Source organism: Oncorhynchus masou, chromosome 4 (assembly GCF_036934945.1).
Source record: "Oncorhynchus masou masou isolate Uvic2021 chromosome 4, UVic_Omas_1.1, whole genome shotgun sequence".
In the NCBI taxonomy this organism is placed as follows: domain Eukaryota; kingdom Metazoa; phylum Chordata; class Actinopteri; order Salmoniformes; family Salmonidae; genus Oncorhynchus; species Oncorhynchus masou.
In genome coordinates this window covers 14,518,219-14,541,317 of record NC_088215.1, presented here as the reverse complement: position 1 = coordinate 14,541,317, position 23,099 = coordinate 14,518,219, and the positions used below count along the sequence as shown (strand labels likewise).

The 23,099-nt window shown below is 45.2% G+C and overlaps 1 pseudogene; it reads left to right on the top strand.

Moving 5' to 3' along the window:
* Window positions 1-23,099, top strand: part of LOC135524228 (regulating synaptic membrane exocytosis protein 1-like) — a 104,550-nt pseudogene that overhangs the window by 35,612 nt on the left and 45,839 nt on the right.

The window sequence follows — 23,099 nt, the reverse complement described above, 5'->3', positions numbered from 1 at the left end:
TATTTAGTCTACCTCCCCAGAGCCCAAACCCTGTGAATGATACAGCGTTGGTTCTAGTTTATTTAGTCTACCTCCCCAGAGCCCAAACCCTGTGAATGATACAGTGTTGGTTCTAGTTGATTTAGTCTACCTCCCCAGAGCCCAAACCCTGTGAATGATACAGTGTTGGTTCTAGTTGATTTAGTCTACCTCCCCAGAGCCCAAAACCTGTGAATGATACAGAGTTGGTTCTAGTTGATTTAGTCTAGCTCCCCAGAGCCCAAACCCTGTGAATGATACAGAGTTGGTTCTAGTTGATTTAGTCTAGCTCCCCAGAGCCCAAACCCTGTGAATGATACAGAGTTGGTTCTAGTTGATTTAGTCTAGCTCCCCAGAGCCCAAACCCTGTGAATGATACAGAGTTGGTTCTAGTTGATTTAGTCTAGCTCCCCAGAGCCCAAACCCTGTGAATGATACAGAGTTGGTTCTAGTTGATTTAGTCTACCTCCCCAGAGCCCAAACCCTGTGAATGATACAGTGATACAGTGTTGGTTCTAGTTTATTTATTTCCCCACCTCTTCAAGGAATACCTAGGATAGGATAAGTAATCCTTCTCACCCCCCCCCCCCTTAATGATTTAGATGCACTATTGTAAAGTGGCTGTTCCACTGGATGTCAGAAGGTGAATTCACCAATTTGTAAGTCGCTCTGGATAAGAGCGTCTGCTAAATGACTTAAATGTAAATGTAAATGTTCTAGTTTATTTAGTCAACCTCCCCAGAGCCCAAACCCTGTGAATGATACAGTGTTGGTTCTAGTTGATTTAGTCTAGCTCCCCAGAGCCCAAACCCTGTGAATGATACAGAGTTGGTTCTAGTTGATTTAGTCTACCTCCCCAGAGTCCAAACCCTGTGAACGATACAGTGTTGGTTCTAGTTGATTTAGTCTACCTCCCCAGAGCCCAAACCCTGTGAATGATACAGTGTTGGTTCTAGTTTATTTAGTCTACCTCCCCAGAGCCCAAACCCTGTGAATGATACAGTGTTGGTTCTAGTTTATTTAGTCTAGCTCCCCAGAGCCCAAACCCTGTGAATGATACAGTGTTGGTTCTAGTTTATTTAGTCTACCTCCCCAGAGCCCAAACCCTGTGACTGATACAGAGTTGGTTCTAGTTGATTTAGTCTACCTCCCCAGAGCCCAAACCCTGTGACTGATACAGTCTTGGTTCTAGTTGATTTAGTCTACCTCCCCAGAGCCCAAACCCTGTGACTGATACAGTGTTGGTTCTAGTTGATTTAGTCTACCTCCCCAGAGCCCAAACCCTGTGACTGATACAGTGTTGGTTCTAGTTTATTTAGTCTAGCTCCCCAGAGCCCAAACCCTGTGACTGATACAGTGTTGGTTCTAGTTGATTTAGTCTACCTCCCCAGAGCCCAAACCCTGTGACTGATACAGTGTTGGTTCTAGTTTATTTTGTCTAGCTCCCCAGAGCCCAAACCCTGTGACTGATACAGTGTTGGTTCTAGTTGATTTAGTCTACCTCCCCAGAGCCCAAACCCTGTGAATGATACAGTGTTGGTTCTAGTTGATTTAGTCTTCCTCCCCAGAGCCCAAACCCTGTGAATGATACAGTGTTGGTTCTAGTTGATTTAGTCTACCTCCCCAGAGCCCAAACCCTGTGAATGATACAGTGTTGGTTCTAGTTGATTTAGTCTAGCTCCCCAGAGCCCAAACCCTGTGAATGATACAGTGTTGGTTCTAGTTGATTTAGTCTACCTCCCCAGAGCCCAAACCCTGTGAATGATACAGTGTTGGTTCTAGTTGATTTAGTCTACCTCCCCAGAGCCCAAACCCTGTGAATGATACAGTGTTGGTTCTAGTTGATTTAGTCTACCTCCCCAGAGCCCAAAACCTGTGAATGATACAGAGTTGGTTCTAGTTGATTTAGTCTAGCTCCCCAGAGCCCAAACCCTGTGAATGATACAGAGTTGGTTCTAGTTGATTTAGTCTAGCTCCCAGAGCCCAAACCCTGTGAATGATACAGAGTTGGTTCTAGTTGATTTAGTCTAGCTCCCCAGAGCCCAAACCCTGTGAATGATACAGAGTTGGTTCTAGTTGATTTAGTCTAGCTCCCCAGAGCCCAAACCCTGTGAATGATACAGAGTTGGTTCTAGTTGATTTAGTCTACCTCCCCAGAGCCCAAACCCTGTGAATGATACAGTGATACAGTGTTGGTTCTAGTTTATTTATTTCCCCACCTCTTCAAGGAATACCTAGGATAGGATAAGTAATCCTTCTCACCCCCCCTTAATGATTTAGATGCACTATTGTAAAGTGGCTGTTCCACTGGATGTCAGAAGGTGAATTCACCAATTTGTAAGTCGCTCTGGATAAGAGCGTCTGCTAAATGACTTAAATGTAAATGTAAATGTTCTAGTTTATTTAGTCAACCTCCCCAGAGCCCAAACCCTGTGAATGATACAGTGTTGGTTCTAGTTGATTTAGTCTAGCTCCCCAGAGCCCAAACCCTGTGAATGATACAGAGTTGGTTCTAGTTGATTTAGTCTACCTCCCCAGAGTCCAAACCCTGTGAACGATACAGTGTTGGTTCTAGTTGATTTAGTCTACCTCCCCAGAGCCCAAACCCTGTGAATGATACAGTGTTGGTTCTAGTTTATTTAGTCTACCTCCCCAGAGCCCAAACCCTGTGAATGATACAGTGTTGGTTCTAGTTTATTTAGTCTAGCTCCCCAGAGCCCAAACCCTGTGAATGATACAGTGTTGGTTCTAGTTTATTTAGTCTACCTCCCCAGAGCCCAAACCCTGTGACTGATACAGAGTTGGTTCTAGTTGATTTAGTCTACCTCCCCAGAGCCCAAACCCTGTGACTGATACAGTCTTGGTTCTAGTTGATTTAGTCTACCTCCCCAGAGCCCAAACCCTGTGACTGATACAGTGTTGGTTCTAGTTGATTTAGTCTACCTCCCCAGAGCCCAAACCCTGTGACTGATACAGTGTTGGTTCTAGTTTATTTAGTCTAGCTCCCCAGAGCCCAAACCCTGTGACTGATACAGTGTTGGTTCTAGTTGATTTAGTCTACCTCCCCAGAGCCCAAACCCTGTGACTGATACAGTGTTGGTTCTAGTTTATTTTGTCTAGCTCCCCAGAGCCCAAACCCTGTGACTGATACAGTGTTGGTTCTAGTTGATTTAGTCTACCTCCCCAGAGCCCAAACCCTGTGAATGATACAGTGTTGGTTCTAGTTGATTTAGTCTTCCTCCCCAGAGCCCAAACCCTGTGAATGATACAGTGTTGGTTCTAGTTGATTTAGTCTACCTCCCCAGAGCCCAAACCCTGTGAATGATACAGTGTTGGTTCTAGTTGATTTAGTCTAGCTCCCCAGAGCCCAAACCCTGTGAATGATACAGTGTTGGTTCTAGTTGATTTAGTCTACCTCCCCAGAGCCCAAACCCTGTGAATGATACAGTGTTGGTTCTAGTTGATTTAGTCTACCTCCCCAGAGCCCAAACCCTGTGAATGATACAGTGTTGGTTCTAGTTGATTTAGTCTACCTCCCCAGAGCCCAAACCCTGTGAATGATACAGTGTTGGTTCTAGTTGATTTAGTCTAGCTCCCCAGAGCCCAAACCCTGTGAATGATACAGTGTTGGTTCTAGTTGATTTAGTCTACCTCCCCAGAGCCCAAACCCTGTGAATGATACAGTGTTGGTTCTAGTTGATTTAGTCTACCTCAACAGAGCCCAAACCCAGTGAATTATACAGTGTTGGTTCTAGTTGATTTAGTCTACCTCCCCAGAGTCCAAACCCTGTGAATGATACAGTGTTGGTTCTAGTTGATTTAGTCTACCTCCCCAGAGCCCAAACCTTGTGAATGATACAGTGTTGGTTCTAGTTTATTTAGTCTACCTCCCCAGAGCCCAAACCCTGTGAATGATACAGTGTTGGTTCTAGTTGATTTAGTCTACCTCCCCAGAGCCCAAAACCTGTGAATGATACAGAGTTGGTTCTAGTTGATTTAGTCTAGCTCCCCAGAGCCCAAACCCTGTGAATGATACAGAGTTGGTTCTAGTTGATTTAGTCTAGCTCCCCAGAGCCCAAACCCTGTGAATGATACAGAGTTGGTTCTAGTTGATTTAGTCTAGCTCCCCAGAGCCCAAACCCTGTGAATGATACAGAGTTGGTTCTAGTTGATTTAGTCTAGCTCCCCAGAGCCCAAACCCTGTGAATGATACAGAGTTGGTTCTAGTTGATTTAGTCTAGCTCCCCAGAGCCCAAACCCTGTGAATGATACAGAGTTGGTTCTAGTTGATTTAGTCTAGCTCCCCAGAGCCCAAACCCTGTGAATGATACAGAGTTGGTTCTAGTTGATTTAGTCTAGCTCCCCAGAGCCCAAACCCTGTGAATGATACAGATTTGGTTCTAGTTGATTTAGTCTAGCTCCCCAGAGCCCAAACCCTGTGAATGATACAGAGTTGGTTCTAGTTGATTTAGTCTACCTCCCCAGAGCCCAAACCCTGTGAATGATACAGTGATACAGTGTTGGTTCTAGTTTATTTATTTCCACACCTCTTCAAGGAATACCTAGGATAGGATAAGTAATCCTTCTCACCCCCCCCCCCTTAATGATTTAGATGCACTATTGTAAAGTGGCTGTTCCACTGGATGTCAGAAGGTGAATTCACCAATTTGTAAGTCGCTCTGGATAAGAGCGTCTGCTAAATGACTTAAATGTAAATGTAAATGTTCTAGTTTATTTAGTCAACCTCCCCAGAGCCCAAACCCTGTGAATGATACAGTGTTGGTTCTAGTTGATTTAGTCTAGCTCCCCAGAGCCCAAACCCTGTGAATGATACAGAGTTGGTTCTAGTTGATTTAGTCTACCTCCCCAGAGTCCAAACCCTGTGAATGATACAGTGTTGGTTCTAGTTGATTTAGTCTACCTCCCCAGAGCCCAAACCCTGTGAATGATACAGTGTTGGTTCTAGTTTATTTAGTCTACCTCCCCAGAGCCCAAACCCTGTGAATGATACAGTGTTGGTTCTAGTTTATTTAGTCTAGCTCCCCAGAGCCCAAACCCTGTGAATGATACAGTGTTGGTTCTAGTTTATTTAGTCTACCTCCCCAGAGCCCAAACCCTGTGACTGATACAGAGTTGGTTCTAGTTGATTTAGTCTACCTCCCCAGAGCCCAAACCCTGTGACTGATACAGTCTTGGTTCTAGTTGATTTAGTCTACCTCCCCAGAGCCCAAACCCTGTGACTGATACAGTGTTGGTTCTAGTTTATTTAGTCTAGCTCCCCAGAGCCCAAACCCTGTGACTGATACAGTGTTGGTTCTAGTTGATTTAGTCTACCTCCCCAGAGCCCAAACCCTGTGACTGATACAGTGTTGGTTCTAGTTTATTTAGTCTAGCTCCCCAGAGCCCAAACCCTGTGACTGATACAGTGTTGGTTCTAGTTTATTTAGTCTAGCTCTCCAGAGCCCAAACCCTGTGACTGATACAGTGTTGGTTCTAGTTGATTTAGTCTACCTCCCCAGAGCCCAAACCCTGTGAATGATACAGTGTTGGTTCTAGTTGATTTAGTCTACCTCCCCAGAGCCCAAACCCTGTGAATGATACAGTGTTGGTTCTAGTTGATTTAGTCTAGCTCCCCAGAGCCCAAACCCTGTGAATGATACAGTGTTGGTTCTAGTTGATTTAGTCTACCTCCCCAGAGCCCAAACCCTGTGAATGATACAGTGTTGGTTCTAGTTGATTTAGTCTACCTCCCCAGAGCCCAAACCCTGTGAATGATACAGTGTTGGTTCTAGTTGATTTAGTCTACCTCCCCAGAGCCCAAACCCTGTGAATGATACAGTGTTGGTTCTAGTTGATTTAGTCTAGCTCCCCAGAGCCCAAACCCTGTGAATGATACAGTGTTGGTTCTAGTTGATTTAGTCTACCTCCCCAGAGCCCAAACCCTGTGAATGATTCAGTGTTGGTTCTAGTTGATTTAGTCTACCTCCCCAGAGCCCAAACCCTGTGAATGATACAGTGTTGGTTCTAGTTGATTTAGTCTACCTCCCCAGAGCCCAAACCCTGTGAATGATACAGTGTTGGTTCTAGTTGATTTAGTCTAGCTCCCCAGAGCCCAAACCCTGTGAATGATACAGTGTTGGTTCTAGTTGATTTAGTCTACCTCCCCAGAGCCCAAACCCTGTGAATGATACAGTGTTGGTTCTAGTTGATTTAGTCTACCTCCCCAGAGCCCAAACCCTGTGAATGATACAGTGTTGGTTCTAGTTGATTTAGTCTACCTCCCCAGAGCCCAAACCCTGTGAATGATACAGTGTTGGTTCTAGTTGATTTAGTCTACCTCCCCAGAGCCCAAACCCAGTGAATTATACAGTGTTGGTTCTACATTTACATTTACATTTAAGTCATTTGGCAGACGCTCTTATCCAGAGCGACTTACAAATTGGTGAATTCACCTTATGACATCCAGTGGAACAGCCACTTTACAATAGTGCATCTAAATCATTTAAGGGGGGGTGAGAAGGATTACTTTATCCTATCCTAGGTATTCCTTAAAGAGGTGGGGTTTCAGGTGTCTCCGGAAGGTGGTGATTGACTCCGCTGTCCTGGCGTCGTGAGGGAGTTTGTTCCACCATTGGGGGGCCAGAGCAGCGAACAGTTTTGACTGGGCTGAGCGGGAACTGTACTTCCTCAGTGGTAGGGAGGCGAGCAGGCCAGAGGTGGATGAACGCAGTGCCCTTGTTTGGGTGTAGGGCCTGATCAGAGCCTGGAGGTACTGCGGTGCCGTTCCCCTCACAGCTCCGTAGGCAAGCACCATGGTCTTGTAGCGGATGCGAGCTTCAACTGGAAGCCAGTGGAGAGAGGGGAGGAGCGGGGTGACGTGAGAGAACTTGGGAAGGTTGAACACCAGGCGGGCTGCGGCGTTCTGGATGAGTTGTAGGGGTTCTAGTTGATTTAGTCTAGCTCCCCAGAGCCCAAACCCTGTGATTGACGCAGTGTTTGTTCTAGTTGATTTAGTCTAGCTCCCCAGAGCCCAAACCCTGTGAATGGTACAGTGTTGGTTCTAGTTGATTTAGTCTAGCTCCCCAGAGCCCAAACCCTGTGAATGATACAGCGTTGGTTCTAGTTGATTTAGTCTACCTCCCCAGAGCCCAAACCCTGTGAATGATACAGCGTTGGTTCTAGTTGATTTAGTCTAGCTCCCCAGAGCCCAAACCCTGTGATTGACGCAGTGTTTGTTCTAGTTGATTTAGTCTAGCTCCCCAGAGCCCAAACCCTGTGAATGATACAGTGTTGGTTCTAGTTGATTCAGTCTAGCTCCCCAGAGCCCAAAACCTGTGAATGATGCAGTGTTTGTTCTAGTTGATTTAGTCTACCTCCCCAAAGCTCAAAACCCTGTGAATGATACAGAGTTGGTTCTAGTTGATTTAGTCTAGCTCCCCAGAGCCCAAACCCTGTGAATGATACAGAGTTGGTTCTAGTTGATTTAGTCTAGCTCCCCAGAGCCCAAACCCTGTGAATGATACAGTGTTGGTTCTAGTTGATTCAGTCTAGCTCCCCAGAGCCCAAACCCTGTGAATGATACAGAGTTGGTTCTAGTTGATTTAGTCTAGCTCCCCAGAGCCCAAACTCTGTGAATGATACAGCGTTGGTTCTAGTTGATTTAGTCTACCTCCCCAAAGCTCAAAACCCTGTGAATGATACAGAGTTGGTTCTAGTTGATTTAGTCTAGCTTGATTTAGTCTACCTCCCCAGAGCCCAAACCCTGTGAATGATACAGAGTTGGTTCTAGTTTATTTAGTCTATCTCCCCAGAGCCCAAACCCTGTGAATGATACAGCGTTGGTTCTAGTTTATTCAGTCTAGCTCCCCAGAGCCCAAACCCTGTGAATGATACAGCGTTGGTTCTAGTTTATTTAGTCTAGCTCCCCAGAGCCCAAACCCTGTGAATGATACAGCTTTGGTTCTAGTTGATTTAGTCTACCTCCCCAGAGCCCAAACCCTGTGAATGATACAGCGTTGGTTCTAGTTTATTTAGTCTAGCTCCCCAGAGCCCAAACCCTGTGAATGATACAGCGTTGGTTCTAGTTTATTTAGTCTACCTCCCCAGAGCCCAAACCCTGTGAATGATACAGTGTTGGTTCTAGTTGATTTAGTCTACCTCCCCAGAGCCCAAACCCTGTGAATGATACAGTGTTGGTTCTAGTTGATTTAGTCTAGCTCCCCAGAGCCCAAACCCTGTGAATGATACAGTGTTGGTTCTAGTTGATTTAGTCTAGCTCCTCAGAGCCCAAACCCTGTGAATGATACAGTGTTGGTTCTAGTTGATTTAGTCTTGCTCCCCAGTGCCAGAGGAAGCGTGCGGTATGACATGTGGCGGCGTCCATACTCACCACACGTGGCCGTTATTTTAAGCCCAAGTCCCGCTTCCCCACATGCCATCTGGGTCCCTCGCCATCTCATGTCCAGCCCAAGAGTGAGGCCCTCCTCCTGGTTATCTGACCTGACTGTGGGCCCTGGTCCTTGGGCCTGCTGGGTTCCAATCTGTTCCAGATCCGCTAGGCTCAGCTGGAACCCAGACTCACACAGGGAGCAGGACACAGGATCAAGCTTTGGCCCAGACGGTGGACTTATTATGAGATAATTCCATGAGATGAATTATGGATAATGATGCCCGGCCACTAGTAGTGTTGTCTCTATTAGAAATTCCATCAACATGGAACTAATACAACAGTGAAACAATGGGCTAGGAACTTAAATCAATAGTAAAGTATGCCAGGAATTAGTTTGAGCACTATTGCAGTTTATTTAACGGATTTTGAAGTAAGGGTATTTTTGTGTAGGCTGTAATCTATGTGTGTAAGGGTATTTTTGTGTAGGCTGTAATCTATGTGTGTAAGGGTATTTTTGTGTAGGCTGCTGTTGTATTGTGTGCGTATTACAGCCTGTGCGCGTAGGCAGTGTAGACTGGAGAGATGTCTTCTGACCAGCGCTCTCTCAAGTGGTACTTCCTTCCTTGATCCCCCATCCTACTCTCCCATCTATCTCCAGCCAAGCAGAATAACAGGATTAGTTGAAATGGTAAACTTTGTTTTATTACATAAAACTCTCCCTCCTATTCATGTTTTCCGGTTTAGTTCAACACGTCGGTGTACCTCATGTCAAATTTAAGCCCAAGCACTTCATGCATCTCTCCAGTGCTGAGTCGGTCAAAACAGACATTTGTTTGACAGCAAGTTTCCTTACATTACTTCAGTTTGTGTCACTCATGTCAAACAGGCCCACTCTTTGCATTACTTAAAGATGCGCTCTCAAACCTTTGTATAATATCAGCCAGTAGTTTTGAAAGTGGTGCTCACGAGCGACAACGGGTCCCCGTTTTTTGTGTGCTACGTTATCCAGTTGTGTACTACATCATCCATTTCGTGTGATAGGTATGATATCATACAAATTTAGCAATTTGTGTGATATGTTACAAATACAATTCATGCATTATGTTACAAATTTGTTGTGATTAAGATCCCAGAGAGCATTTTTAACCTCTAATATGATTGGTGGGTCCACCTCGGGACGGTTGAGCTAACATAGGCTAATGCAAATAGCATGAGGTTGTAAGTAGCAAGAACATTTCCCAGGACATAGACATATCTGATATTGGCAGAAAGCTTAAATTCTTGTTAATCTAACTGCACTGTCGAATTTACAGTAGCTGTTACAGTGAAAGAATACCATGCTATTGTTTGAGGAGAGTGCACAGTTATAAACTTGAAAAGTTATTAATAAACCAATTAGGCACATTTGAGCAGTTTTGATACAACAGTTTGAACAGAAATGCAATGGTTCATTGGATCAGTCTAAAACTTTGCACATACACTGCTGTCATCTAGTGGCCAAAATCTAAATTGCGCCTGGGCTGGAATAATACATTATGGCCTTTCTCTTGCATTTCAAAGATGATGGTACCAAAAAAAATACAAAAAAATGCATTTTTTTTCTTTGTATTATCTTTTACCAGATCTATTGTGTTGTATTCTCCTACATTCATTTCACATTTCCACAAACTTCAAATTGTTTAATTTCAAATGGTATCAAGAATATGCATGTCCTTGCTTCAGGTCCTGAACTACAGGCAATTAGATTTGGGTATTTAATTTTAGGCGAAAATTGAATAAAATGTCCTTTAAGTTAGCAGGAGCTTTAATGTATTTTCCCAGCCCTGCAAATTAAAATTATATGAATTGATCAAACTATAAATTGATTCTACAGGCCTGATTTTCAGTAAGTATTACAGAAGATACACTGTATGTACAAAAGTATGTGGACACCCCTTCAAATGAGTGGATTTGGCTATTTCACTCACACCCATTGCTGACAGGTGTATAAATTGAGCACATAGCCATGCAATCTCCATAGACAAACATCGACAGTAGAATGGCCTGACGTTCAATGTGGCATCGTCATAGGATGCCACCTTTCCAACAAATTTCTGCCCTGCTAGAGCTTCCACGTTCAACTGTAACTGCTGTTATTGTGAAGTGGAAACATCTAGGAGCAACAACATCTCAGCCGTGAAGTGGTAGGCCACACAAGCTCACAGAATGGGACCGCCGAGTACTGGAGCATGCAGCACGTAAAAATCGGCAGTCCTCGGATGCGACACTCACTACCGCGTTCCAAACTGCTTCTGGAAACAACGTCAGCATGAACTGTTTGTTGGGAGCTTCATGAAATGGGTTGCCACGGCCGAGCAGGCACGCACAAGCCTAAGATCGCCATGCGCAATGCCAAGCATTGCCGCCATTGGACTCTGGAGCAGTGGAAACGCATTCTCTGGAGTGATGAATTGCGCTTCACCATCTGGCAGTCCAACGGACAAATCTGGGTTTGGCGGATGCCAGGAGAATGCTACCTGCCCCAATGCATAGTGCCAACTGTAAAGTTTGGTGGAGGAGGAATAATGGTCTGGGGCTGTTTTTCATGGTTAGAACTAGGCCCCTTAGTTCCAGTGAAGGGAAATCCTAACACTACAATGACATTATAGATGATTCTGTCCTTCCAACTTTGTGGTAACAGATTGGGAAAGGCCCTTTCCTGTTTCAGCATGACAATGCCCCCGTGCTCAAAGCAAGGTCCACACAGAAATGGTTTGTCAAGATCGATGTGAAAGAACTTGATTGGCCTGCACAGAGCCCTGACCTCAACCACATCGAACACCTTTGGGATAAATTGGAACGCCGACTGCGAGCCAGGCCGAATCGCCCAACATCAGTACCCGACCTCCCTAATGGCTTGATGGAAGCAAGTCTCCACAGTAATGTTCCAACATCTAGTTGAAAGCCTTCACAGAAGAGTGGAGGCTGTTATAGCAGCAAAGGGGGGACCAACTCCATATTAAATGCCCATGATTTTGGAATGAGAAGTTCGACAAGCAGGTGTCCACATACTTTTGGTCATGTTGTACAGGTGCAGCTTGTTCATGGTTGTTAAACAAAATTGATATTGGACTCAAAATGGCCTCAATCATAATCAGATGTATTGACTTCTATACTAGCAGCATATACGTCACAGTAACTCACAAAACATTGATAATGTCGTGATAAACTGCGATTCACCCTGTGCCGAATAATCACATTCTGAAAATAGACACAGAGACACGATGCAGTACACAGTGTTGTCCTGCAGAAGGCATTACAGTTACATGGTGATGCCCGACAAAATCTGTGCCACACACTCATTTTGGTATTACTGAACCTCTCCCTACTCCCCAGCCTGTCTTCATCCTCATTATTCATTAAAAAAACTCAGAGTGCTGATCTAAGCCCCCCCCCTCCCACAAACTTATCCTAGATGCTATTTAAATACAGGCTCATATGTTGATTGGAAGTAGACGTACTGTTCAAAAGGTCATAGGACATAGGCGTACAGAGGCCCATTATCAGCAACCATCTCTCCTGTGTTCAAATGGCACATTGTGTTAGCTAATCCATGTTGATCATTTTAAAAGGCTAACTGATCATTAGAAAGCCATTTTGCAATTACGTTAGCACAACTGAAAACTGATTAAAGAAGCAATAAGACTTGCCTTCTTTAGGCTTGCTGAGTATCTGGAGCATCAGCATTCGTGGGTTTGATTACAGGCTCAAAATGGCCAGAAACAAATAACTTTCTTCTGAAATACATCAGTCTATTCTTGTTCTGAGAATTGAAGGCTATTCCATGTGAAAAATTGCCACATGGAATTGCCAAGAAACCGAAGATCTCATACAACGGTTCATACAACGCTGTGTACTATTCCTTTCTCAGAACAGCGCGAACTGGCCCTAAGCAAAATAAAAAGAGGAGTGGAGGCCCCCGGTGCACAACAGAGCAAGAGGACAAGTACATTAGAGTGTCTAGTTTGTTCCTTCTAGGCAGAGTCCCTCTGTCCGTGTTCTTTTGCCCATCTTAATCTTTTCTTTTTATTGGCAAGTCTGAGATATGGCTTTTTCTTTGCAACCAAGAAGGCCAGCATCCCGGAGTCGCCTCTTCGTAGTTGACGTTGAGACTGATGTTTTGCGGGTACTATTTAATGAAGCTGCTATTTGAGGACTTGTGAGGTGTCTGTTAGCCTTTTAAATTATTATTTTTATTGTTTTTTACCTTTATTTAACCAGGCAAGTCAGTTAAGAACAAATTCTTATTTTCAATGACGGCCTGGGAACAGTGGGTTAACTGCCTGTTCAAGGGCAGAACGACAGATTTGTACCTTGTCAGCTCGGGGGTTTGAACTCACAACCTTCCGGTTACTAGTCCAACGCTCTAACCACTAGGCTACCCTCTCGCCCCGAAAATGATCAACTTTGATTAACACAACCAGCCATTGGAACACAGGAGTGATGGTTGCTGATAATGGGCCTCTGTACACCTATGTAGATATTCCATAAAACATCTGCCGTTTCCACCTTCAATAGTCATTTACAACATTAACAATGTCTACGCTGTATTTCTGATCAATTTGATGTTATTTTAATGGACAAACAATGTGCTTTTCTTTCAAAAACAAGGACATTTCTAAGTGACCCCAAACTTTTGAACGGTAGTGTATATATTGTATTGTTAGCCAGACAGGAAGTTATATATAGGGTTGTGTAAGGTGATGTATCATGTTGCTCTTCTTGTCCCCATTTCCTGTTCCTGCATGACACTGTGACACAAAGGTCATGTGTCATGCCGAAGTCACATGCCTGATATGTCGAGTCATGCACGTTTGCTGTCAAACTCCCTCTGTGTTTCACCACTGTTGCCCGTCTTACAGATTGTATCACTGAATAGACTGTGTATTAAAAGTGTGTATTGTGGATTTTGCACATGTGTTATTAACAAACTTTTACACCATTCCCTCACTCCTTTTTTCTCTTTCTCTTTTTTCCTCCCTCCCTTCTCATGTTCCATGAACCTATATTTGACCTCTGTCTCTCTTCCTCTGTCCACTCCTCTACTGCATCCCCCTATCCTCCCCTCCGCTTCCTCCACTCCCTCCCTCACTTCCTTTTCACTTTCTCACTGCTTACCTGGACTACATGCCACTACAGGAGGACAAAGTGGTTAGCATCTTTTCTGTGCTCTCTACTGTACTGTGAATATAACCTGTGTCCCTTTGAAAATCCCTCAATGGCTGCGTTCCAATCGCAAAGTTTTGACCCCCTTCCCTCCTGCCCTGTAGACGTCCCTTTTTAAGTGGACTGGATTTGTGTGAGTGATATGGCATACACTACTTTAGTCCTACGCCAAGCCTTTTTTGCTGTTGGCAAGGTCGAGGTATATTCCTTTGTTACTAACACCGAGCTCACACAAATCCAAGAAGGGGGTGTCCACAAAGGCTGAAGTGAAGGGAGTAAGTTATCAGATTGGAACGCGGCCAAAGCGTTCAAATCCACCTATGGATTAATGACTTAAACCCGAACAGAATGATTCCCGGACAGTTCAGTCCAGGCTAGCTTTTCTCTAATACTAAAAGGCTAGCCTTTATCCTTGGACTTCCACACACATACTGTATCTGTCTGTAGTCCAGATTCCAGACTCTGGGAATGAGCATCTACACTCATAGGGGCCATTTTGCCTTGAGTAGAAATAAATATGATTAGATCCTATCGATGTCTATCACTATGGTATTTTACCATGGACTTCCCCAAGCATATCTGCCTGTAGTCCAGTCCACACTAATATGGACATTGGTAGTGCAGTACTAGAGACTTTATCTTGTTTATCTTTTATCTTCAGTAAGGATATCTGGGTAAAAACGTTGACTAATTCTGCATCCATTGTCTGTCTCTTCCTCTTGCAAAGTGTCTCATAGTGAAGGACAGGGTAAGGCCTGCTGGGTAATGGAGTTTTTGCATGGGTCACTATAACTGTAGTTCTTTAATGTCACACTTCAGCTGCAATTTGGGAAGCGGGCGAGCATGAGCCATGCCTGGCTGTCTGGGTGGGCATTCCTAGACACCCCTGGATGGGCACCCCCTTACACAACTCCTCTCTCTATGGCTGTGGGCATGGCTGTGCCAGGGGGAACTGGGTATAAGATACAAGATAGGGGGGGGGGAAATGGGGTACAAGGGCACAGGGTGTTTGTTGGGGGGTACAAGGGCACAGGGTGTTTGTTGGGGGGTACAAGGGCACAGAGTGTTTGTTGGGGGGGTACAAGGGCACAGGGTGTTTGTTGGCACGAAGAAGCACCTTATCTTACTATAAGACCCTTGTGACTGCAGAGGGAATGTGCACACTTATGCCCGTGCATGCTTTACCTGCCTGTCTGTGATGAGCATACAGACCAGCCCGTGCCACAGGGAGACGGGAGGGGAGGCCGAGGCTGGATTCCAATTTGTACACTTGCCACCTTCCCCTCTGTACTTGCCCACTCCAAGTAAGGAGAAAACAACCAAAAATAATTTTTGCTCGATTGGAGTTTTTAAAGCACAGTTTTGCTCACAAGCGTCCTATCTTTTCAGATTCGGATCTGAGGGGAAGTCGACAGGGGCAGAGGGGAAGGATGCAAGTCTCTGGATTGGACCCTGCGGCTGCTTAAGACAGTGGACTGGGGTCAGGGGTGGAGGGTGTAGGCTAGGACCCCATTCCTAGTCCCTCATAGCCCCTCGCCTCTCCCTGTCAGCATCTGTCAGTGTTGTCTACGTTCAAATATCAAGACTTCCACACCTCTTAGCCCAGCTAACAGACTAACACGGTCACTGTTACAGTACATGCCAAGCCTTTAAATCAAAGCCCCTGGGTTCGTCCCTTTGTGTGTGTGTCTATGTGTGTGTGTGTCTGTTTTATAATTTCTGTGTTAATTAACTGCAGCGTATGGGCTGTCTATGTTTCCAATGGGTATTTAATTCAATTGTGGTAGATATGACTCCTTCTCAGAGACACTGTTTGGTTAATCTCCACAGTTTCTTCAGTTGACGCCACAAGGAACATGAATCTTTGAATAACGCCTATTCTATAGTGTAAATAAGGGTCAAATGAATTTTATTTCATCATATCACGATACAATCACAGTTTAAATGTACGATTTACACAAATAAAACAATTTATCCTGTTATATTCTTCACAGACAAGAAACTAGTTCGTCCCCGCGAGTCTATTTGCTTTTACTTGTCTTGGTGTATTAATTGCAGAGTGTTTGTTTATGTGTGTTTAATGTCATCTCCAGATGGCTGCGAGAGAAAGAAAGCGAGAGAGAGAGAGAGAGAGAGAGAGAGAGAGAGAGAGAGAGAGAGAAAGAGAGCGACCGAGAGAAAAGAGAGAGATTGAGAGGGAATGAGCGAATCAGAGCCAATCTGTCTCCTCTTCCTGTAGTGGAGACTCACATACACACGCTAATGTACACAGACACAAATATGCAAACACCTTTTTACTGCTTGGACAAACCAGACGCACGCACAGACACACGCACTCACACCGGACACACACATACACACACACACACACCAACTCTCCCACTCCCACACTGCATCGAGCCGACACTGCACTTTTTACAGGAAGGGAATGCACTTCATATTCTCTATCAGGTATCTCAGCATTGGATGACTAACCCAGCGGTCTGCCATAAAACATTACTGTAATGCCTTGTATAAAATAACAATAGCGGTAACAGTAACTGTATTAGTGAACAGTTCCAGGATCAGATTGGAGTTACACAAAGGCCTATACAAACACTGTGGGATAATAATACTTGAAGGGTTTCTGTTGTGTCCTTAGCGGTATTGGCTTCTATAGGGTAGAATGCCATTCAGTCTAACACTGAACTGTCTTGTAGTTCACGGGGCTCGGCTGCAGACGGAAGCCAAGACCTATTCCTAGTTGATCTATAGCCTTATTTACACAAATGGAGCATTGTCGTGTTTTGTGGTCTGTAGGACTTAACATTCCCTGACGGATGGTAGTTTTCTGCCAGGCGACGCTGCCGCCCCATATGTCAATCTGTCGTTGGAGGCTGTATTGAGCTCACTGAACACTTTCCTCTCCATTCCACCCCCCCCGGGCCTCCATCTATTCCACCCAGTTAAGGAAAAAGACGATGTTTGCAGAATTCCCAGCAATTCCCGCCGCCGCCTTTGCCCGCTGTTACTGCCGCTATCCCCACCTCCCCCGTTTTGGCAACAGAACCGGATGGATAGAGCGTCTGAGATGGAGACGATGGAGGGGTGTGGGGTAGAAAAGAGCGTGTTAATTAATGGCGGCTGTAAGATGTCACCGTTTTATTTAACCAGGCAAGTCAGTTAAGATCAAATTCTTATTTTCAATGACGGCCTAGGAACAATGGGTTAACTGCATGTTCAGGGGCAGAATGACAGATTTGTAACTTGTCAGCTCGGGGGTTTGAACTTGCAACTTTCCGGTTACTAGTCCAACGCTCTAACCACTAGGCTACCTTGCCGCCATTCGTCAAGTCGGTCTGCCTCGTCAGGTGGGTTGCTGGTACGAGGACGGTGGTGGTTTGTTAGGCAACGCAGGTTGTGTGGGATTGAGGTTGTTCTAACGTTGGTTAAACGTTGTATTTTGTTTTTTTGCTGTTAGTCTTTTTTTAGTCAAACTTTTTTGACAGTGCCTGCCGCTGACACGGCTCTCCTTACTCAATGACTTGGTTACCATGGTGAACTGTATTCTGTTAGGCAGGGTGAGATTGTGCAGTTACCGGTTCGAAATGGCATTGCTCATACTCACGACACACACACACACACACACACACACACACACACTGGCACTCTCCCATGCACATCCAGGGAAAAGCTTTCACACCCACTAACACAGGACGCGGTGTGATGAAGTGGAGGTGACACCACAGTGGGTTTCTTCTTCTTGAGCGAGGCGTTAGATTGGCTGTCTGAGAGGTGGCCCTGCCATCACACACCAACCATGCTTAAGCAGCAAGCAAGGAAGCCCTTCACATATTACATGTGTCACGCACTATGGTGGGGTTCCTAACACAGACCAATTCACTTGCATGATCACTGTTGCTCATGCAGGCCTGCACACACACACACACACACACACACACACACACACACACACACACACACACACACACACACACACACACACACACACACACACACACACACACACACACACACACACACACACACACACTGCACAAATCCGTCAAACAATCCAGGCCTAATCATTCCAGCTCAGGATTATTCTCTGTGTATGTGTGTTTTAGTGGCCTACATGTTGATTTTGTATATGTGCTGTTCTCTCCTCTGCGTAGGTTTGAGACCATGTAAAACACGGACAGAGGTGTGGCTTTAGAAAAAGAGATACATTCAATTAATACAATTTTCTTTACTTTTAGATCCCTTTAGGGTGACAGCGTGTGCGTGTGTGTGTTTGTCAAGTCGATCTGCTGCATCAGGCGGTTTAGCGGTACGAGGAAGGTGGAGGGTTGTTAGGCAACGCAGGATGTGTGGGATTGAGGTTGTTGTAACGTTGGTTAAATGTTGTATTTTGGCTTTTGCGGTTTGTGTTTTTTTACAGTCAAACTTTTTTGACATGACCTGTCGCTGACATGGTTTAAAACTGTCATGAACATGACTTAAGACCTGTCATTTGTTGTCGTGTCATTTAATGACTAATCCCTTTAGAGTTGGCTGCAGGTGTGACTGTGGAGGTATGTGTTGTGAATTAGGTTAGTCCTGTAGCCCGTATAAGGGTCTTTAATTTGTTTGAGGATGATGATCTGTTATGATGTCACAGAGAGCTCATAGGAGAACACACAGTTATTTTAGCTGCCCACTAACTTGTTGTACCCAGTCTTGGCATTGTTAGTACAATCTCTCTCTCTCTCTCTCTCTCTCTCTCTCTCTCTCTCTCTCTCTCTCTCTCTCTCTCTCTCTCCCTCTCTCTCTCTCTCTCTGTACTCAATGACTTGGTTACCATGGTGAACTGCATTCTGTTAGGCAGGGTGAGATTGGTGCAGTTACACATTAGAAATGGCATTGCTCCTACTCAAGACACACACACACACATTCGTTTTACTGTCGTTGTGGAGACGAAACAGTTGATTTTCATTCAAAACCCTATTTTGGTCTGTGTTAGGAACCCCACCCTAGTGCGTGACACATGTAATATGTGAAGGGCTTCCTTGCTTGCTGCTTAAGCATGGTTAGTGTGTGATGGCAGCCAATCAGACAGTTCGCTCAAGAAGCAGCCCACTGTGGGGTCCCCTCCAGTTCATCATTTACTTGTGTGTGTGCGCGTGCATGTGTGTGTTTGTGTGGACCGTATTTACTTGTGTGTGTGCGCGTGCATGTGTGTGTGTGCGCACGTGCATGTGTGTGTGTGTGTGTGCACGCGTGCATGTGTGTGTGTGTGTGTGTGTGTGTGGACCGTATTTACTTGTGTGTGTGCGCGTGCATGTGTGTGTGTGTGCGCACGTGCATGTGTGTGTGTGTGTGGACCATATTTACTTGTGTGTGTGTGCGTGCATGTGTGTGTGTGTGCACACGTGCATGTGTGTGTGTGTGTGTGCACGCGTGCATGTGTGTGTGTGTGTGTGTGTGTGTGTGTGTGTGTGTGTGCGTGCGTGCGTGTGTGTGTGTGTGTGTGTGTGTGTGTGTGTGTGCGTGCGTGCGTGAGTGTGTGCACGCGTGCATGTGTGTGTGTGTGCACACGTGCATGTGTGTGTGTGTGTGTGCACACGTGCATGTGTGTGTGTGTGTGTGCACGCGTGCATGTGTGTGTGTGTGTGTGTACGCGTGCATGTGTGTGTGTGTGTGTGTGTGTGCGTGCGTGCGTGCGTGTGTGTGCGTGTGTGTGTGCGCGTGCGTGTGTACCGTATGTACTTGTGTGCGTGCTGCGTGAATACGATCTCCTTCAAGGATTAACCATCGGATTCATTTCTTTCGTCTTCCTCAGCCTTGAGAAAAAAATCTCCCTATTTTACTGTGAAGTTAAACTGGAGCTTTTTCCTTCGTCAGTTCTTGGCTATAGAGTCTAAAATGTTAACATTTCTTACCCTCCTCTTTGAGACACATGCAAATATTGACCGCATCCCTGGATGGATATTTGAAATGATGGCCTTAATATACTGTCACTATAGGCCTACCTAATATGTGCTTTACATTCCTGGCCTGATAAAAAGGGATTTCCCAGAATGCACTCTGAATGATTGATAATGATCATGATAATCACAAAACAGCTGAATAATTAAGGGGAGGGAGTATAAGGGATATTGTTTAGCGGTAGTATAGCCTGCCGGCCTGGCGCACGGCTGCTATCTGAAACCGGCTGGCGGGTATTGTCCTGACTGATGATGATGCTGAATAATGGTGAGGAGCTGAGGAGATTAGCTGCGGTCTACTCCAATCCAACCTGCCTGAGAGCAGAGAGAGTGTGTGTGTGTGAGAGAGAGAGAGAGCGAGTGTGTGAGAGAGAGCGCGAGAGAGGGAGAGTATGTGTGTGAGTGAGTGTGTAAGTGAATGTAAGAGTGTGAGTATGAGACACAGAGAGAGAGAGAGAGAGAGAGAGAGAGAGAGAGAGATTGTATGTACTGTACGTATGTGTATGTGTGTATTAGAACAACTGTACGTGTGTGTGTTTGTCCAGCTCGACAGCTGTGGGCCACAGCTGCACACAGCTGATTTACTTTAGATTAGTGTGGCCTGGAGCCAAACAGAGGATTCAATCAGGGTAAGCATGATGCGCGCCGGTTCGCTAAAAAGCTAACCGCAAGCTGACTGCTAAACTAACTGTCCATTCGACCAACCCGCCATCAAAGAGCAGGTTTCACAGAAGGTTGTGTTTTTGGATGCAAACAAAGACTTCTAAACGATAATACAAGGAATAGTACTTTCCCTCCATTTTGGATTTGTCCCATCGTTCTCGACCGTGGGATTAAACACGGGAGAAGAGAAACATCTGTTTTTCTCTGCGTTGGGAGGGAGGCAGTTTTCAGTAGCCATGGCTACATGTAAGTATGGAACCTTTCTTTGATGTTGCTGTTGTTCCATTCAAGGGGTTGTTGTTCGTAGGACGGTCAAATAGCGGACTTGAGTTGACCAATGATTTCTATCAACAGTAGACCATTTTTATATATTTATTTTTAATAGGATTATTTTATACTATTGCGAACAGCAATCGTTAGATGCACCTACCTGTATATCTGTGACTTGTCCTCTCAAATCATGGTCTTCCACAGTGTTAAGTTCAGATAGTTGTCCATTTCCTGTCTTTGACTTACGTCTTTTCTTCAGGGTTTATACTGTAACCAGTTATTGAATTAGGAATGTTCTTCTGGGAACCTGTTGTGGAACGATAAATAGCTTTTGGTGGATGGTGGATATTGTAGCTGGCTTTGCTTGTTGGCCAGTTAATGTTCTGTACCATCATCCGCTGTGAGAGATTAACAGCCCTGTCCACCATAGGCAACGGGCTACTGCTTTCTCCATGGTAACGACATCCCATACATATCAAACCTACTCTGTTTAACTGATATTGGGTCAACTTTTATACATTTGTAGCCTTGTAGAATATGTGGAATGTTCTCTAGTGGTAACAGTATTACTACAAATTTGTGTTTTTTTGGGGGGCTGTTTCCTTATCTCAACGTGTAAGTAAAATGCTGTGATATTTCACAGAGCGGATTGTAATCTACAACTACAACTTCCTAATATTGAGTTGCATCGTTACAGCCTCATTCGTTGGACTCTCCAAGGTGTCAAAAGTGTTCCACAGGGATGCTGGTCCATGTTGACTCCAATGCCTCCCACAGTTGTGTCAAGTTGGCTGGATGTCCTTTGAGTGGTGGACCATTCTTGATACACACGGGAAACTGTTGAGCGTGTTGCAGTTCTTGACACAAACCGGTGTGCCTGGTACCTACTACCATGGGGGGAGGAAGGTGGGGAGGGGAGAGTATGGGGGGGGGGGCGTGGGGGGGGGCACTACGGTATTTTAAGAAACATTGATCCCCTGCCTGACAGATGAGCTATCACCAATGATGAGCTAAAATAGACTAAAATAGAGACTAAAATAAAACGTGAGAAAGAACATAACGCTGTGACTAATACTTTCTTGTGTCTTACTAAGATCCTCTATCTGTCTGTGCCTGTTTGTAGTTCTGTCACCAGTCCTGCCCTTCCCTTGCCTGTATAACAATGACCTGTTGTCTGTCAAAAATACTCCAAGCTAAAATACTCCAAGCTAAAATACTCCAAGCTAAAAATACTCCAAGCTAAGCTAGCATTTCTCTGCCTCACTACTGAATCTATTTTGCACATCAAATCAAATCAAATGAATTTATATAGCCCTTCGTACATCAGCTGATATCTCAAAGTGCTGTACAGAAACCCAGCCTAAAACCCCAAACAGCAAGCAATGCAGGTGTAGAAGCACGGTGGCTAGGAAAAACTCCCTAGAAAGGCCAAAATCTAGGAAGAAACCTAGAGAGGAACCAGGCTGTGTGGGGTGCCCAGTCCTCTTCTGGCTGTGCCGGGTGGAGATTATAACAGAACATGGCCAAGATGTTCAAATGTTCATAAATGACCAGCATGGTCAAATAATGGTCAAATAATGGTCAAATAATAATAATCACATGCAGAACAGTTGAAACTGGAGCAGCAGCACGGCCAGGTGGACTGGGGACAGCAAGGAGTTATCATGTCAGGTAGTCCTGAGGCATGGTCCTAGGGCTCAGGTCCTCCGAGAGAGAGAAAGAAAGAGAGAAAGAAACACATGGACTAGAGATGACAGTTCCTTAAAAAGTGGACTGCAATGGATATATGACAACATCTGCAACCCCACGAGTCTTCTGATGCTAACCTCATAGAAATAGAATTAGATGACTGAAGTATTGAGGTATTGCATAGTATTATACATTATCTGTCTAAGGGACAATGTTAGGGTCAATTCCATTTCTATTCAGTCAATTCAGGGTTTGCTTTTCAATTGTGAAAATAGGAATCGGAAATGGAATTGACCATGCTCTCTTTCTCTCTATAGATACAGGCTACTACTGCATACTGTACATGTATATAATACTAGCCTCCTCCTCTCCTCCTTCACCCCTGTAGGTAATGTGGGTATGCAACCTGTGCCGTAAGCAACAGGAGATCCTCACCAAATCGGGAGAATGGTTTTCAGGGCCGGGGGCGAGGCAGATGAGCCTGGATGGCGGCCTGAACGCCCCGCCCACGGGGGGTGACACCCAACGGGGGGACAGGAAGCCACTCCGCTCCAGGTCCCAGGCCCCGCCCCCTCCCAGCGGTAACGCAGGGGCGGCGCCCGACGGAACGCATCAGCCGCCAACGGTACCGGCCAAGGGAGCATTGGACACCATGCCGGCGTCACGCGCTCGGAGCGAACCATCACGAGACAAGTAGGACATCGTGGACACCAACGCTCTAATCCCTCAAACACTTTCACCTGTCCTCTCACAACCCCTGCTTTTAACTCTCAAACCAGAGTCACTGTATTGGTTATCTCGGGGCCTGTTTTGATTGCTGATAGTACTTAGTATTGTTGTAAATGCCACTTTGTACAATACTTTCTCTCATCCACTCTACTATTATCACCTCCCCTTAATCCCTTTGATTGTAGACACTT